Here is an 18,848-nt window from a genome sequence, read left to right as displayed (position 1 = left end):
AGAAAGGCCAATTAAACTAGAATTGTTAACATATTTTGTTCTTTTATTCATTTATTTTTATCAACATTTATCATGTCTCCTTTGTATTGTCATCCCTTCCCTTTCTGTTGTACAATTAAATGAGAAATACCCTCGTAACAAATATGCATAGGCTAGCTAAACAAATTCCTTCATTGACCATGTGTAAAAATTTGTGTTTTAAGTGATCTCTCTGGCAGAAGATACATAGTGCATTTCCTCTTCTATCCCTTGGACCCTTGGTTTAGAATTGCATTGATCAGAGTCCTGAAGTCTTTGAAAGTTTTAGCAAGGATTTGTGAAGTGTCAAATCTCTGCAAGACATTACTAGGTACTAGGAAAACAGTAACTGAAAGCAAACCGAGGATTGCCAATATTAATTTGATCAGGCATAGTGACATATACTTGTAGTTCAGATATTTAGGAGGCTGAAGCTGAAGGATCACTTGAGTTTAGGAATTCTGAACTGCAGTTAGGGCTAAAGCCATTTGAGTGTCCATATTGAGTCCAGCACCAAGAGGAATCCCAGGGAGCAGTGAGAAGCTGAACTGAACCTGATCAGAAACAGCAGCTCAAAGCATCCATGTTGATCTGGACCCATGGATGGCTGCTGTCCTTCAGCTTGAATAAGATTAAGCCTCAAAAAATAATAATATTAATAAATTTCAAGGAAATGATCATGTCTAGTGCTTTATTATTTGTATCTAACAGGGGTCTAGACAGTTTTTCAGGTCAGTAATTATCAAAAAGTAATCACTATGTACAAAAACAAATTTCCCTATATTCAAAGAACTTATGTTCTGCTGGGGAGAAAAAACTTGTGCATAAATAATGCAAAATATATAGAAAATCAGTATAATACAACTTTCAAAGAAGTAGAACACTGATAATAGGGTTAAGGAAAGGGATGAGGCAAGAATTTGTATAAAAGGTGATATTTAAGCAGAATCTTGAAGGAAGCTAAGGATGTAGAGAGGTGGAACTGAAGAAGTAAATGCTTCCAGCCAGTGCCAAAGTGCAGAGATAGAAGATGGAATGTCATGAATAGGAAACATCAAATATGACACTTTGACTAAAGTGTAATACAAGAGATATAGTAATGTAAAAGACAAGTTGTAGTCAGATTATGAAGGATTTTTAAAGCCAAACCCAGAGTTTGTATTTTCTTTAGAGGGAAGAGGAAGCTATTGAAGGTTTTTAAGTAGGAGAGTAATGGGGTCAGACCTGTACTTTAGGAATATAATTTTGATTAATATGTTGAGGACAAATTGGAGAGCAGATCTTGGATGTATGGAGATCACTTAAGCATCTATTGCAATCAGCAAAAAGCTAATAAGGTAATAAGGCAAAATTTAATAAATATATATTCTATAAGTGTCCCTATGTTAGTGGAGAAAATGGAAAGATGAAAGAGATGTTACAAATGTAGAATCAACGAGACTTAATAACTGATTAGATAGAAAGGCTGAGGGAGAGGAAAGAAATGAGGATGACTCCACAATAAAAAACCTGGGTTATTAGAAGGATACTAGTTACCACAATAGAAATAGAAAATTTAGGAAGGAGGAGAAGTTAACTCTGGAGAAAGATAAGAAGTCCTGGTATGAACATTTTGATTTGAGATGCTTTTAGAATATAGTGTCTGTATCCCAAAGAGATCAGAAAAAGAGGGGAACGAATACACATATGAAAAAAATGTTTGTAGTAGCTCTTTTTGTAGTGGCAAGGAACTGGAAATTGGGTAGATGCTCATTTACATTGGGGAATGACTGAATAAATTATGGTATATGAATGTAATAGAATATTATTGTTCTATAAGAAATGATGACAGGCTGATTTCAGAAAAGCCTGGAAAGACTTTTTTAAAAAAAAATAACTTTTTATTTACAAGTTATATGTATGGGTAATTTTATAGCATTGACAATTGCCAAACCTCTTGTTCCAATTTTTCACCTCACCCCCTCCCCTAGATGGCAGGATGACCAGTAGATGTTAAATATATTAAAGTATAAATTAGATACACCATAAGTATACATGACCAACCTGTTATTTTGCTATACAAAAAGAATTGGACTCTGAAATATTGTACAATTAGCCTGTGAAGGAAATCAAAAAATGCAGGCAGGCAAAAATATAGGGATTGGGAATTCTATGTAATGGTTCTTAGTCATCTCCCAGAGTTCTTACGCTGGGTGTAGCTGGTTCAGTTCATTACTGCTTCATTGGGAGTGATTTGGTTCATCCCATTGCTGGAGATGGCCAGGTCCATCAGAACTGATCATCATATAGTATTGTTGAAGTATATAATGATCTCCTGGTCCTGCTCATTTCACTCAGCATCAGTTTGTGCAAGTCTCCAGCCTGGAAAGACTTACATGAACTGATGCTGAATGAAATGAGCAGAACCAAGAGAATATTTTGCACAGTATCAGCTATGTGAAGATCAACTGGGATGGACTTGGTTCTTTTCAACAATGCAATGACCCAAGAGAATTCTAGTAGACTTGGGATGGAAAATTCAATCCACATCCATAAAGAGAACTATGGAAACTGAATATGGATCAAAGTACAGTATTTAAACTGTTCAGTTTTTCTCTTTTGGACTGATTTTTCTTGTAGAACATGACAAATATGGAAATATGTTTAAAAGGAATGTACATACTTAATGTACATATTTAACATATCAGATTGCTTGCTATCTTGAAGAGGGGAAGTAAGGAAGGAAGGTAGAAAAATTTGGAACTCAAAATCTTACAAAAATGAATGTTGAAAACTATCTTTACATGTATTTGGAATAATAAAATACTATTGAAGGGGGGAAAGAATATATAGCTGAAGATGTCCATTTCAAGACTAGCTGCAAAAAAGAAAATAATTGGATATGTAGATTTAGGAGTCAACTGCAAAGAACCTGTGAGAGTTTGTGAGATCACCAACAGAATATAGTAAGAAGACAAAAGGGATAGAAGGATGGTCCTGGAACCCTCCTGCATACTGATGCATATGGGACAAGGCATGGACGATGATTCAACAGAATACATGAAGAAGCAGCCAGATAGATAGGAAATAAGGTTATGAAAACTCAGGTTGGAGGGGTGGTCAGAAATGATAGACTCTACAGAGAAGTCACTAAGGATAAGGACTGAGAGAAGACCAATCTAGTCAAACTCAGCTTGCTTTTCCTTACATGTGCTTCTCCACCTCTCATCTCTATTCCTTTGCATAGGTTGTCCCCTATACCTTGAAGATATTCTCTACCCCACTCTATCACTTGGAATTCCCAATTTCCTTTAAGAACATATAGATAGATAGATAGATAGATAGATAGATTCCTTTTTGAGCTTTCCTTCCACTTTCTATTGCCTCCTCTAACCAAATGACTTTATATTAATTGGGAATATAATATGTATATGTTATCTCCCTAATAAAATACTTAAGCACTTTTAGAACAGAGAGCATTCACCTTTTTTATTGTGTTCCTAGTACCTTGCACAATAATAAGTAAATAATAAACTCTCAGAAATGCTTATTGATTGATTGGTTGGAAGTTGAAGATGTGAGGTTAGGATGTTCTTAGAGCTATCAATATGTACATTAACATTTCCAAGCAGAAAGTGGGGTATGGAAGAAGATTATGAACTATGGGCTGAATTCTTTTTGTCTACAGGAGAAAATAGACACATGCTGAATTACTCAAGGTAGCTGTTGTTTTGGCCATATTTAAATTAAATTTAAATTCCATTCTATTCCCTCATGATCAGATCGTGTCATGTCATGTACATTTAAATTGAGTCATTCCTAACCATCTTGAGAATGGATCCAAATCTTTGCTGTGAACTTGGGGGAAGGGAGAGATCAAAATCCTGGGTATCTTCAAATTACACTTTTCTTTCACTTTCCTTTTGAAAAATGCTGTTTGTCTACCAAAAGCCTGTTTTCTATCTGACATTCAGCAAAGTGAATAGAATCATAGATTTTAATCCAGAAAGCACTTCAGAGACCTTTGATTCCAACTTCTTCCTTTTACATATGGTAAATTTGAGTCACAGAAAGGTTAAGTGAATTGCCTACGCTCACACAGCTGTGAGTGTTTGAAGCAAGATTTGAATTCAGGTCTCCTGACTCCAAATTCAATCTCTTTTAACGATATTTTTTGTTCCTTTCTTTGTTCTGTATTCAGGTTTGTTTGTTGTTGTTGTTTTTTTCCCCTTCACATTTTGTTCTGCTTTCAAGAAAGTCCAAGGCTAAGTTTGTGCCAAATGATTGAGCTTGGAACAACTTCTGTCAGAATCTATGAAATTCTTGCGTTGGTTTGGAATGAAAAGTGGGTGAATTTTTGGATCAGGAACTGGAATTTCATAAACAATAATGAAATCCCAGGTGAGCAGCTTCTTGGACTCACCTTCAGAGAGGCCAAGTTCATAGAACCCCCAGGATGTCAGTGTTGGCAGAGCCAGTCCCATGGGGAAAAATATAATTTCATTGTCAGAAACGCCCCCACTAGAAGCAGGGAGAGCAATCGTAGCTGCTCTAGGGACAGCATGGCTCATACCCGAGCTGTCTTGTGAACACATCCAACTCACTGAAATTTTAGGAGCAAGAAATGACTAATAAAATCCAGACAAAAGTGCCAGGAAAGCAAATACAACCAGTGACAGAGATAAGATAAAAGACTCCTTTTCTTTCAGGTAAATGCACACAGAAAAGAAAATAAAGCACGTGATGATGTGAAGGATAGGATGAAAAACAACTGTAAAAATCCCACCGACTGTGGAGGTGTCAAGGTAATAGGCGTTATACCTGGGCTGATGTGGAGCAAAGACATCTTTTTCCCTGGTTAGGAAAGAATGTTAAATGGATTTACTTTATGGGAAACAAGGTAGATTCTAAAAGCTTTCACTGCCAAGTCTTTTCATTCTAACTCCACAATAACTCTGGCATCTGTCTCCTTTTCTTCTTTCTTTTTGCCATCATCAATTAATCAATTAATCAACCATATTTATTAAGTGCCTGTTGTGTGCTAAGCCATGGTATATAAGAATAAACAATAAACAAAGAAGAAAAGAGAAACCAGCTTCTGCTGTCACAGAACCCCTCATTATATAAAAAAGACAACACGTATACATTTGTGCATACAGACTACTCACAAAACAAATGCATAAATGCATGATTTGGAGGGTGGAGGAGGTAAAATCATCATCACCCTTCACAGGACTATGAAGAAAAAGATTTCTAAATAGACTCTGAGCTTCTAATCTTTTCTCTCTCCAATCTAGCTTCCATAAAGCCTCCTCAGTTGCCTTGAACGGCACATTTGGCTATTCTTCTGTCCATAAATTTTGTCTGGCTCCTATTGTCTCTTGGATAAAATACAAACTCCTCAGTTTGACTTTTAAAGCAGTTCTTTTTTATGGGATATTATTCACTACTCCATGTACTCCATGTGCTTTACATTCCAGTCAAACTGGCTGCTTGAACTTGGGCTTTCATTGACTGTCCTCTACCCCTAGAATGCACTTTTTCCTCATCTCTGCCTTACATAATCTCTATTTCTAGAGCTACATATCTCTGCCTCGCTTAAATCCATTTCATGCACAAGTCATCACTGTTCTGCCGGCATTGGTCTTTGAGAAGGAAGAAGAACAAGAAGAATCCCTTACTTCCTCAGAGCTCAATTTATGTGCTGCTGCCTATAGGAAAATTTCCCTGACACCTTTAATTTTTAGTGAGCATTACCTCCTCAGATTATCTTTTATATGCTTCTTTATTTGTGTGCTGTGGCACTCCAATAAAATGTAACATCCCTGAGGAAAGGGAATTTCCCCCCCCCCCCGATTATATCTTTCTATCTTTAAGTTCTAACCCAGTGCTTGTCATATTTTAGATACTTATTAAATATTTCTTGAATTGATTTGGCAGAGTGCATAGAAAACACTGAATTTAAAGACGTTCAAAATCTAACTCAAACACTTACTACCTTTACCAAATCATTTAAATTCTCTTAGCTTCAAGTTAGTATATGTAACATTATGAGGCTAGGCTTAGTGATTTACAAAGTTTAGCCTAGTCCTAAACCTATAAATCTATGAGTTACCATAATATATATAATTTTAAGCAATTTTTATATTTATAATCTTTTATTTATATCTATGATCTATATGTTTATAGATTGGTATTGGTGTCCTGAAATAAAATCTAGAGGTACAACAGCATCCTGTGTATTTAAGAAAGCTTTTAATTATGTCCATTATATTCTATTTAGTAAATCAAGAAAATGAGCTATTAATATACAATAAGACAATTTTCAGTGAAGTTTAAACAAAAAGGATACCTTCGCTAAACTAGTTCAAAATTAAATAAATATGTATTTCAAGTGCATAAATTGTTCAGAGCACTTTTAAGTCTCATCTATAAAGTGGGGATGATATTACTATTTACCTCCTAGGGTTGTTGTGAGAATCAAATAAAATAAAAAATGTAAAGCATTTTAAAAACTTTAAACCCCTATATAAATGCTAGTTAGGTGGCAGCAGAGAGAGCTGGGACAAGAATAAAGAATTCTTGAGTTCAAATTTAATCTCAGACACTAGGCAGGTCACTTAATTTTTAGTTGTCTCACTTTCCTCAGCTATAAAATGGGGATAAATAATAACATCTACATTTCAGGGTTGGTGTGAGGATTCAATGAGATAACACATATAAAGTGCTTAACACAGTACCTGACACATAGTAGGTGCTATATAAATCCTAGGAAAAGAAAAGTATAAAAAACAAGAAAAGATAAAGGTGTTCCCTGTTCCTCAGGGAGACATCCTTAGATGCCCAGCAGGAGATTAATACTTCCCCCAAGAAAACCATTCACCACATGGGAAGCTATAGAAAGACGGTCTACCACAAAAGTCTTTCATAAGATTAATTACTGCAATTGTAGAAAATGCAGTTTGTGGTTACCTGCCTTACCCTGTGGTGCACAAAGGGGCTTTCAAATTACTCCTGGCCCTTGTGGTTTGCAATACCAAGCTGGAGACAGCATTCGGCAGCTCCTGGACCTGTGTCTATCTCTGTCTAACAGGATGCTTCGGAAGCGGTTCCTCCAACGAGAGCACAAATCACTGGGCAAACAAAATGGCTCATTTGGCGTTGTTGCTCCCTTCAAGAGCTGGTTTCCGGGCCCCCATCACTGCCAACTCATAGGTTTGAAAACTACCGTCAGCTTCACCTCGTGAGCTTTCTTCTTGTTCTATTACTACTGACAATTGCTTCAGCATTGCAATAACTGCTGGGGATGACAAATTACTGTCTGAAACTGTCTCCAGAAGATAATTAGATTACCACCCCCATTTTAAGAGAAAGAACAGAGGATTAAACACCCATAGGATAGCAGCCACCGAAGTGTCATGAACTGTTCCACTGAGGAAAATATTTCCATTTCTGTTCCAGATTTCAGAGAATTAAGATAAGTGTATCATCCCTCTTGGGGATATATGAGTAAAATCTGCACATGTGATTTGGGGGATCAAATCCACCCAAAGATTTTAAATGGATTTTTTCCCTTTGCTTGTGGTAATTCACAGTCATGAGCTGGGTCAGCTGGATAGGACTAGTCTAGCTATGACTTCTTAGTGGGGTTCCAGTCCCCTATTTCAAAGCTTTATTTCCCAGAAATTCATCTCCACTCTTTCTAAATCAAGTCAGTCCTGCCAATCATTCCCATTCTAGGACCTGGTGTTTATTACCATTGAAGGTGAAGATATCCAGAGTGAAACTCTATCAGGACCCCAGCTAACCCTCCGTGGGTGGATTCTAGCTCAAAAAGTACTTTAATACTTTCTTTCTCTGCCTGCAAATTCTTACCTCTTCCTGTCTCTGCTCCAAATCCCAGAAGCCTTGGGAAGAAATAGCAAAATGATGATTTGCACGGTTTCAACAAAGATGGTTTTTATAGCACAGTAGAAGCCACCTGTAATACCTAACATAAGGATGGCAGCCCACTGCTATTGAAGTGAATGGAGTATAATCTTTTTGAATAGCTATTATCAAAGCCAATGCAGGTGAAGTTGGCTGAAATAGGAGGTATCATTTGCTGATTTTCTAAGGATTTTATTTCAGTCTTAGGAAAGGAACTTTAGAAAATATTCACAAAATCAGAGAGGTAAAAAGTACTTCAAGCAATCAGAAAAATGATGTTAATTGATAGCCAGTTTCTAATTAGCTCAAGTTCCTTCTTCCTTCCAGTGATTTTATTCATTTATTTCTCAAGCATTTATTAAATACCTACTATGTTCAAGGAACTATGTTAAATGCTATGGATAAAAAGTAAAAAAAAAAAAAAAATAAAACTTTTCTTGTCCTTAAGGAACTTTCATTCTAATGAGCAGAAATATACATACATATACACACACACACACACACACACAGATGAATCAACACAATGTAGATACTGAGTAAATTGCAAGAGATAGGGAAAGTATCAGCAACTTGGGGCATCAGTTGAGATTCTTGCTTAGGAGTTGATAGGATCTGACCTTGAAAGAAACAATATGTTTTACAAGTATGAAGTGTGGAAATATTTCTTTATATACATAAGAGAGCAGTCAAAGACAGAATCTGGAGGAGGCTCATCACAATTAGGAAAATTAAAAAGTAGATCACTGACTAAAATGTCAAGTGTATAAAGGAAGATAATGTGTAATAAACCTGAAAAGTTAGGCTTAGAGCCAGGTTTTCTTTATAAACCAAATGCGTTTTGTCTCAGTTGACAATAGGGAGTCACTGAAAGTCCTTTAGCAGGAGAAGTTAGAATTGCATTTTAAAAAGATGGATTTTTAAAACTATTATATTTTTATGGTAAAATATTATATATCTTGTCTCTTTAACATCACTGTCATTTCTAGGAGGTGGGAGAGATTCTCCTCCTCTTGTACACCTCCCCCCACTTGAATTTTCTGTTATACCAATAGTATGCTGGTCAAATGTTTAACAACCAACTCTCTGAAAACTGCATGACACACTTAATTTTAATCTGTATCAACAATTTCTCCCACTACTTTCTTTGTGTTGCTCAGTTTTGTCTGACTCCTCATGATCCTTTTGAGGGGTTCTTAGCAAAGATGGAATGGTTTTCTATTTTCTTTCTCAGCTCATTTTACAGATGAGAAAAGTAAGGGGAAACTTAAGAGGTTTGCAATGTATCACAAAGCTAAGTCTGAGGCTGAATTTGAACTTAGATCTTCCTGCCTCTAGTCCTGACACTCTACCCACCTGCCACCTAACTTCCTCATTATTTTTTTAAGTCCAGACAAAACAATAAATCACATTTGTTGATTTCTGAGGTGTAAAGACTCATAACAAAACTTAACAATGAAGTCTTTCCAGTAGACACAGTTGATCCAGAGCACACCCCTTCTTCTAACACAAAAACATGTTAGGCAAAAACACCCACTGCAATGATCCCTTGCTAATGAACACAATATACTGATCTCTGACCAAAGTGGCAAGTCTGTTTCTATATCTGTTTTCAGGTACCATTACTGACTTTGTATTTGTTCAGAGCTTCCTATAATCAGTCTTTTCATTGACTTTTTCATTTTTAAAAATATCCTTTATTTTCATTGCTTTTTTGGTTGTGTTTATTTTACCCATTAGTTCATGTCAATCATTTTGAATTTCTTTGAATTGAGGATGATTTTTGTAACTCTGAAAAATGGAGAAAGGAGATATTGGAGGCAGTGAGGCCATTTATCAGGCTTTTATTATAGTGCAGGTGAAAAGTGATAAGAGCTTGAGCTAGGATGATCTAAAAAAGGGTACATGTGAAAAACATTGTGAAATTAGAATCAATAAAAATTGTAATAAGGGGAAGACTGAGTAGCTGAGCACTATTCTGAAGTTGCAAAATCTGACTACTAGAAGGACAATGGTAAATGAGGAAGCTGAGGTAGGGACTGGTTTGGGGGAAAAGGTGAGGAGTTTTGGCAGCTGAATTTCAGATGTTTATGGGACATCCAGATAGAGATGCTTAACAGGAAGTTAGTTGACAATGTGGAACAGTTCAGGTGGAAAAAGTCAGACAGGATATATAGATGAGGAAATATAAGTGCCTTCCCCTCTAGAGACTGAAGAGAGAATGTCTTTCTTTGTATCTTGGATGTATCTGGCTATTTACACATTGTCTCTTCCATTAAAACAAAGACTGTTTTTGTAGAAGCTCACAGTTAGAAAAACCTTGATTTTTGTCCCATCCCCAGAGATACTTCCTAGTGTCCTCAGGCCAATTACATAACCACTTTGAGGTTTCCTCATCTATAAAATAAAGGAGTTGGATTTGGTGACCCCTAATGTGTCTTCCAGTTCTCAGTCTATGATATTATAATCAATATGCCCTCAAATGAAGACTCTTCTATGTCCACAATCAGAAATGAGCTTTTCTTCTTCAGATTTCATATAGGATTTTGTATTTCTTCCATTTCATTTTATATTTTAGTTATAATATTGCACATCTCTGTTTATGCTGTTATCACTTCTGCTAGACTGTAAACTCTATGAGAACAGCCAGGGCAGAGAGCATGGGCCATTTGTTTTGTGTATCCCTTAGAATCTAGCACATAGCCTTGCACATAGTGGTCCAATTCAATTGCCAGAATTAGTGAAGTGTTCATTATGTGTCAAGGACTGTGACAGGTAATGGGTATATGAAGTAAAGCCAAAAATGAAATAGTTCCTTCTCTTAAGGGTATGAATGATGGAATGAATGAACAAATGATTCAAAAATATTTCTGAGGTTGAATTGACGTATTCCACTGAGTTTTTTGTTTTTTGTTATTTCTGGGGTTTTTTAAAATAGCAATGAAGTTGTTCTTTATGATGACTTTTGGTGGCAAGTGTTTGCTATTCTACTTTTATCACTTTACAGAAGTTAAAAGATGAACAAATTAAACTACTTATAGTTCTACATGACTGCTGGTATAACACAATTGTGATTCGCTTGAAGATAAAGAGCCCCTGTTTTCTCAGATCACTGGATAGAAAGAAATGAGATCACATTTTCTTACCAAGTGAGTAAACTCCACTAAAGATGGAAAATAAGTACATTGGGAAAGAAATAAAGGGAGGAAAAAAAAGATAGGGGAGAGAGAAAATGATAGAAATAAAGCCCCAGAGACCAAAGCAGAAGGGAGGGGAGGAAAAGGAGGGAAGGAGAGAGAGAGAGAAAGAGGATGAGGAGGAAGGGAGAAGAGAGAGAGGGAAGGGAAAAAGAGGAGGCAAGAGAAAGAAACAGGAGAGGGAAGAGATGAAAGGAGAGCAGGGAAAGGAGAGAAAAAGAGTGGAAATAGAAGTGGAAGAGGAAGAGAGGAGGGAAGCAGGGAATGAGATGGGGAAGAGACACACAGAGACAGAGATAGAGAGACAGAGAAACAGAGACACAAAGACAGACAGACAGACAGAAACAAAGGAAGACAGAGACAGATGGAGACAGAGAGAGACAAAGAAAGTTCTATTACTACATGTCTGGGCTGAGATTTCCCCCCACACACAAACATATTCAGGCTCTAAGGAGAATATCCCAATATTTTCTTCTAGCCTCCTCAAATTATCTGTTAAATGATTGTTTTCTGGTATTGCCTTTCTTATCAACAAGCAGATCTGGTCCTAGATATCTATTTTTTTCTATATCACAATATTTGAAATCAAACTGTATATCAATTTGTCAGAAGTCTTTTTGAAAGTGAAGGTATACTTCATTTTGTGCAATAGACACATTCCTGAAAAAGAGCTATTTATATCTAATTTTAGTAAACCATTATATTTTAAATGTGATTGATGGCATGGTACATAACACTGGATTTGGAGCTGAGAAAATTTAAATTCACATACTGTCTCTGATACTAATTGAGTGACTGAGCAAGTCATAGTCTTTCTCAACCTCAGTTTCTTCATCTGCAAAATGGGGATAATAATAGCACCTTTTTCACAGCATTTTTCTTAGGATTAAATGAGATAATACTCTTTGAAAAACTTAAATACTATATATGTAAGTTATCATTATTATTAAATGTGGTATAAATACATTAAGACTAGCCCAACTCTTAATAGCACCACAAATGTTCATAAACCGTTAATCTCTTTGGAATGTGAATAATAGCCAGTTTTGTACATTTATGCTTTTGTATTTGAGATCTTAAAGTGAGACATGTAAATTCTATATGTGGTTCTGTCTCTCTCTACGTCTTAATGCTAACCTTAAATGCAGCACTACTAATTGGCAAGTTTTGTTACTTCCTCTGCTCTTTTCTCTTAATTCTATGTCCCTTAGAACCCTGTTATTAAACTGTGGGTCCCACCTCATATGGGGTCCTGTAATTGAATGTAGGAGTCACAAAATTATGATTTCTTATCAGTAAATGTTTGAATTGTATATCTATTTTAGATACCGATATGCCTGGGGTTGTGTAAAAATTTCTAAGCTGAAGAGTTTACAAAGCTCTGTCTTAAAGAACTCACATGCGCTCATAGGCATAGAGCTGTATATCTTGTCTTCTCCAGTTAGACTAAAAATTCCTTGTGATCATGAACTATTTTGTTTGTGCTTTTGTTTCCTTAGCACTTTGCACAATGTCTGTCACAACCTAGGTTAGGTACTTAATGTGTGCTTGTTGATTGATCAGCTTCATTTATGTGGTCTCCATTTCATGGAATTCAAGAATTAGAAGATATGAGAATCATATTTTATACCTCTTTGTAAAAGCTGCAGGTAACAAAAATCATCAATTGATTCTTACCTTTTAGTTCTGAGCTTTCCTTAGGTTAACTAGCCAAGCCCTCAGATGACAGACACATAGTCCATTGCCAGGCATATATTCAAGAACTTTTAAACTTGGTGGGTCCATACAAAGCTTCCTTATAAGGGCAAAACCTTTGAAAGAACACTTGGGTTTCCCTTGAATCACAAAAAAGCAATAGAGTAAGACTAATAAATCATACACACACATACATATGTATGGATATATTTTAATAGTATTTTATTTTTCCAAATACATGCAAAATTAGTTTTCAACATTCACTTTTGTAAAACCTTGTGTTCCAAATTTTTCTTCCCTTCTGTTTCCCTCCCCAAGTCTGCAAGCAATCTGACATAGGTTAAACATGTACAATTCTTATAAACACATTTCCGTATTCATTATGCTGTGGAAGAAAAATCTAATCAAAAGGGGAAAAACCATGAGAAAGAAAAAAAAAAACAGCAAGCAAATAACTAACAACAAAAGATGAAAATACTTTATTTTGATCCACATTAAGTCTCCATAGTTCTCTTTCTGGATGTGATTGACCATTTCCAGCATGAATCTATTAGAATTGCCTTGAATCAACACATTGTTGATAAGAGCCAAGTCTATCACACTTGGTCATCACATAATCTTATTGTTAGTGTTTATAATGTTCTCTTGGTTCTGCTTACTTCACTTAGCATCAGTTCATGTAATCTCTCCAGGCCTCTCTGAAATCATCCTGTTCATCATTTTTTACAGAACAATAATATTCCATAACATTTATATAATATAACATAGTCAGCCATTCTCCAACTGATGGGCATCCATTCAGTTTCCAGTTCCTTGCCACTACAAAAAGGGCTGCCATGAACATTTTTGCCCATGTGGGTCATTTCCCCCTTTTTTATGATTTCTTGGGGATACAGACTCAGTAGAGACACTGCTGGATCAAAGGGTATGACAGTTATATAGCCCTTTAGGCATAGTTCCAAATTAGCTGGCATATTTCTTAAGCACAGCAATAACTGTTGAATGAATATTGAATGGCTGAGTGATTTCTTAATAACTGTAACTATCCAAAAGTAAAAGAAGCTGTCTTAGAAATATAGTAGGTTCTCATTCTATGGCAGTCTTCAGGCACAGTTTGAACCATCATGTGTTCTGTGTATTGTGGAGCAGTTGTACCAAACTGAAGTAAAATTGGGGGCCATTAAATCATATGTCAGAATCCTTTCAGACCACATATTGATATGGAAAAACCACATATTAGTATTACCTATGTTTTATTTTATTTTTCTTTTGTTAAATAGTTCCCAATTGCATTTTAATCTGGTTTGGATCATTTTCAAGAACATTCTGGGTTATATGTGGCTTGTGGGCCATGTGATTGAAGCCTCTATTATAGAGGGTTCTTGTTCAAGGAAAGGCTTAACTAAATGCCTTCTGATCAGTCCTTACTACTCTGAGACTTTGTGATTCTACTTTGATTCTTCTTCTCTCCACCCTTCCTAAGGATCCAGAGCTTTACAGAAATCTTCTATCACATGAGGCAGATCGTTCCATGCACAAAATGATTTTAGAAGATTAAAAAATCATTATCCAAAAGCTGACACCATAGTGACTTTCAAAAGTAAAGAATGGATCCTCAATTGATAAATGATCAAAGGATGAACAGAAAATTTTCAGATGAAGAAATTAAAGTGATTTTTTTAGTCATGTGAAAAAATGCTCTAAATCTCTATTGATTAGAGAAATGCAAATTAAGATAACTCTGAGATAGTATTTCACACTTCTCAGATTGGCTAAATGCCTGGAAAAGATATGGTAAATGTTGGAGGGGATGTGGGAAACCTGGGACATTAATGCATTGTTGGTGGAGTTGTGAAATTATCCAACCATTCTGGAGAGCACTTTGGAACCATGCCCAAAGAGCTGTCAAACTCTGTATACTCTTTGGTCCAGCACTCTTAAACTGGATCCCAAAGAGATCTTAAAAGACAGAAAAGGACCCACAAGGGTAGAAATATTTGTAGCAGCTTTTTTTTGTTGTTGTTGTGGCAAGGAACTGGAAATTGAGATGGGCAAACATGTTCATCAGCTGGGGAGTGGTGGAGTAAGTTATAGTACATGAATGCCATGGAATGTTATTGTTCTATAAGAAATGATCAGCAGGCTGATTTCAGAAAAGCCTGGAAAGTCTTACATGAACTGACATTTAGTGAAGTGAGCAGATCTAAGAGAACATCGTACACAATAACTACAAGATTATGTGATGATCAACTGTGATGGACTTGGCTCTTTCCAATAATGAGGTGATTCAAGGCAATTCCAATAGACTTGGGATGGAAAATGCCATCCACATTTGGAGAGAGAACTATACAGACTTAATGTGCATCAAATCATAGTATTTTCACCATTGTGTTTGTTTGTTTCTTGTTTTTTTCACTTTTTGGTCTGGGAGGGGGGAGAAAAATTTGGAATACAAAATATTACAAAAGTGGATGTTAAAAACTATCTTTACATGTATTAAAAAAGACAAAATACTATTAAAAAATAAAAATAGTACAGATCCTTGGGAAGAGGTTGGTCTTATATCTATATTGTTATCTTTCCTGATGATGTGCGGTTGTCTTGGTCACATGGAAACCTACACCTTTAAATCTGTAGCTGGCATTGGAGAAAGATTCTGTCCAGTCTAGACATGCTTCCAGCAATTAAGCTACTTGAGGATTCCCGGTGTTTCATGGTCTTGGATGTTGACTTACTTTTATAGAAAAGGATTTTACTACCAAACATTTACTACCAAGATGCTATAGTAATTCCTAGGACACTCCCTGTTTCTGCCGTATCAAGAATTTCTGTGAGAATAGCTTCTAAACCAAGGGTACCCTTGCATATTTACACAGCAAACTCTTAATTATATTGCTCTGGGATTTGATGGAAATGAGTCATTTCTGTGTCTTTTCAAATCCTGTCACTTAATTGTCAATCGTGGAGGAACTCATTAAAGTACGTGTTAATTTGTAGGCAAGAGTTAAAAGGTTTTTCGGCTCCAGTTAAATTCCAAATCAGTTTATTTGCTTTTTTATGATGATTGAAATGATGTACACTTTAAATAACCTTATGTTCAACACTTGGTGATATTCATTTCACTTGACTTCATGTCTTAAGGTCAAACACGTTAATAAGGACTTCCATCATTAACTAAGTTTCCTTTTCTATTAAACAATTATGATCACTTGCTATTAATGAGTCGTGAAGTTTTAATAAATTTTTGCCAGTGTGGAATTACTAAACAGTAATTATGACATATATTGTATGGATGGTTTGTTTCACAATGTAAATTTGGCCTAGTGTTGGTAAAAATACAAAAGAACAGCAAATAATTAATTAGTTTTAGTCTTTTCTGGGGACAATATCAATCAAAAGAAAAAATGGAAAATTTATGTTGTTATAGATGGAATTAAGTATGACGTCTTGTATATAAAGAAATCTCTTATCTGAAAATCAGCTCCATAGTTTCCTTTCATCAATCAAGCAAACATTTAACTGTCTGCTATGTCCCAGATACTATGCTAAGTGCTGGGGATACAAAAAGATGCTAAGCCTTCTCAAGTAGCTTATCATCTAAGGGGGAACAACAAATATATACAAAGAAAGTAGGATTAATATTTTTATTTACAAATAAAAATATCTATAAAGGCTAAATAGGAGATAATAGAAGGAAGACATTAGAATTAAGAGGAATTGAAGAAGACTTCCTGTAGAAAGTGGAATTTTAGTTTGGTACTTAAAGGAAGTCAAGGAAATCCATAATCAGACTTCAGGAGGAAGAGTATCTCAGGCATGGGAGACATCATAGAAAATGCCAAAGATGAGAGATGAAGTGTCTGCCTCATGGAACATGCAGGAGACCAGTATCACTGGATCAGAGAGTATTTGTCTGGGAGAAAGCCTAAGACTACTGAAAAGGTAGTTTCTTTTCAGTCTAGGTTATGGAGTCTAGGTTATGGAGAGCTTTAAATGTTTCTGGAAACAATAGAGAGCTACTGAGTGATAGAGTAGGGGAGTGACATCATCAGACCTGTTCTTTAGGAAAATCACTTTCTTAGCTGAATAAAGGGTAGATTGGGGCAGGGAGAGACTTGAGACAGGCAGATTCACCTGCAAGCTGCTCCAATAATCCAGACCCAAGGTAATTGAGGTCTGCACTAGAATGCAGAGAAGAAAAAGGGGTATATTTGAGAAATGTTGCAGAGGTGAAAGCAACAGGCCTGGTAACAGAATATGGAGGTGGGGTGGAGTGAGAGATATTGAGGAACCAAAGATGACATCTGAAATGAGAGCTGAGGGTCTGGGAGGATGGAGTGGTTCTCTACAGGCATAGGGAAGGTGGGCAAGGCTTTAGGTGGAAAAATAATGTGTTTAATTTTGTATTATTAGTTTAATATGTCTATTGGACAATCCAGTTCAAGATGTTCAAAAGACAATTGGAGATGTGAGATTGGAGGGTAGTAGAGAGATTGGGGCAGGTAAGATAGCTTTGGGAATTATCTGCATAAAGACAGATAAATCCATGGGAGTGCATGAAATAGCCATATGAAGCAGGATAGAGGGAGAAAAGAAGGTCCAAAAGAACTCTGAAGGACATCTTTGGTTAGAAGGAATTATTTGGCAGAAAATGTCTGCAAAGCAACACAGATCTTTTTCTAAAAAGCTATGAGTTGGATGCTGATGGAAGCAAGCATATAGGGGTGAGATGTCTCTGCTGGACCCCATCCCAACCAACTTGAGCCAGCTCAATGAGAGCAGGTTGCAGTGCTAAGCTCAGTGATTTTCTGCCTCTTGGTTCAATCTAAGGAGATTGACACATTCTTGGCTAAATTGTCTGATTTTGCTACCACCAATTAGATCAGCCTTGGGCCCCAAAGGAACAACATGAAAAAGCCTTCTCCTAGGGCCTAATGGTGCCTTGAAGAAGAATATGACTGCCGAGCAGGTTGGAGCAGATTTCATTACTCTGGGGCTCAGTGAAGAGAAAGTCACTTATTTTTTCTGAGAAGTAGAAGCAGAAATTTCCACACTTGCTGTATGGGCAATAGGACAGAAATTGATGATTAGCCAGATTATAGATATGGAAGAAAATGTGGAGTGACATCAGGGAGCAATGAACTGAAGAAAGAAGGGATTTTTTTTTTTACAATTGAAGTTCGTGGTTAAAAAAGAAAACCAGTCTGAAAACATATAGAGAGAGTTAACCTTGCTTCATATGTGTATGACTTCCTGAATGAGATGGAAAGTGTTTGAGTCAGCATAGAATGCTTCTGCTGAAGGTGAAGGAAGAAGACTCAGAGTACATCTTGCTTACCCTTGAATAATAGCATAAGGGCTGAGGTGTTCCCAGAAAGGGTCATGCTTCTGCTGGGGAAACCAATATAATTACCACAAAAACAAGCACTCATCACATAGGTCATATATAAAGAAGGTAAACCAAGGGAATATTACTTTTGAGAGGGGAGAAATTAATACTGTATGTATATTAATTTCTCCTCCTTTCCCACCCTCCAGAATTCCAGTTTCTCAAACTTCTAAGCTCAGTCAGTAGTAAAAGTAAAGAACAGAGTTAATTGTGGGAACAGGATTCTGAACGTTAGAATTTGAAACAAGCAAAATAAAATGTATTTACTATATAGTGGGGATTCTATCAGATGAGACCCTGTTTTAATGATATACCTGTATGTAAACACATTTTCAAAGATTTCTAGCCTTTGAAGGCCTTTATTTGGTCTTTCCTTCAGCAATTGTCTTGTAAGGGTCATTGCCTTCTAATCTTCCTTAGGAGTATTTTTCCCTGACTGAGAATTCATATAGTGTCTTAAAAGGGGTTTGAAGAAGAGATCTTGGAGGAAAAATGTTATGATTTCCTAGGACAATATTCCCCAGTTAAGGGGAACCGTGAAAGCTCAGAGAGTTTATCCTGTGCTCCCATGGAACTGCCCATGATTAGCCCCTGAGAAGACATACAAGGAGCCATTGCTCATCGAAGGTATATCATTGTCACTG

The 18,848-nt window shown here is 36.3% G+C and overlaps 1 pseudogene; it reads left to right on the top strand.

Annotated features, from left to right (window-relative positions):
* Nucleotides 1–7,091: 7,091 nt before the first annotated feature.
* Nucleotides 7,092–18,116, top strand: LOC100921552 (annotated as a pseudogene).
* The last annotated feature ends 732 nt before the right edge of the window (nucleotides 18,117–18,848 follow it).

This window comes from Sarcophilus harrisii, chromosome 2, assembly GCF_902635505.1.
Source record: "Sarcophilus harrisii chromosome 2, mSarHar1.11, whole genome shotgun sequence".
In the NCBI taxonomy this organism is placed as follows: Eukaryota; Metazoa; Chordata; class Mammalia; order Dasyuromorphia; family Dasyuridae; genus Sarcophilus; species Sarcophilus harrisii.
The sequence above is the reverse complement of the archived record's forward strand: the minus strand, read 5'-3'. Positions and strand labels throughout refer to the sequence as shown.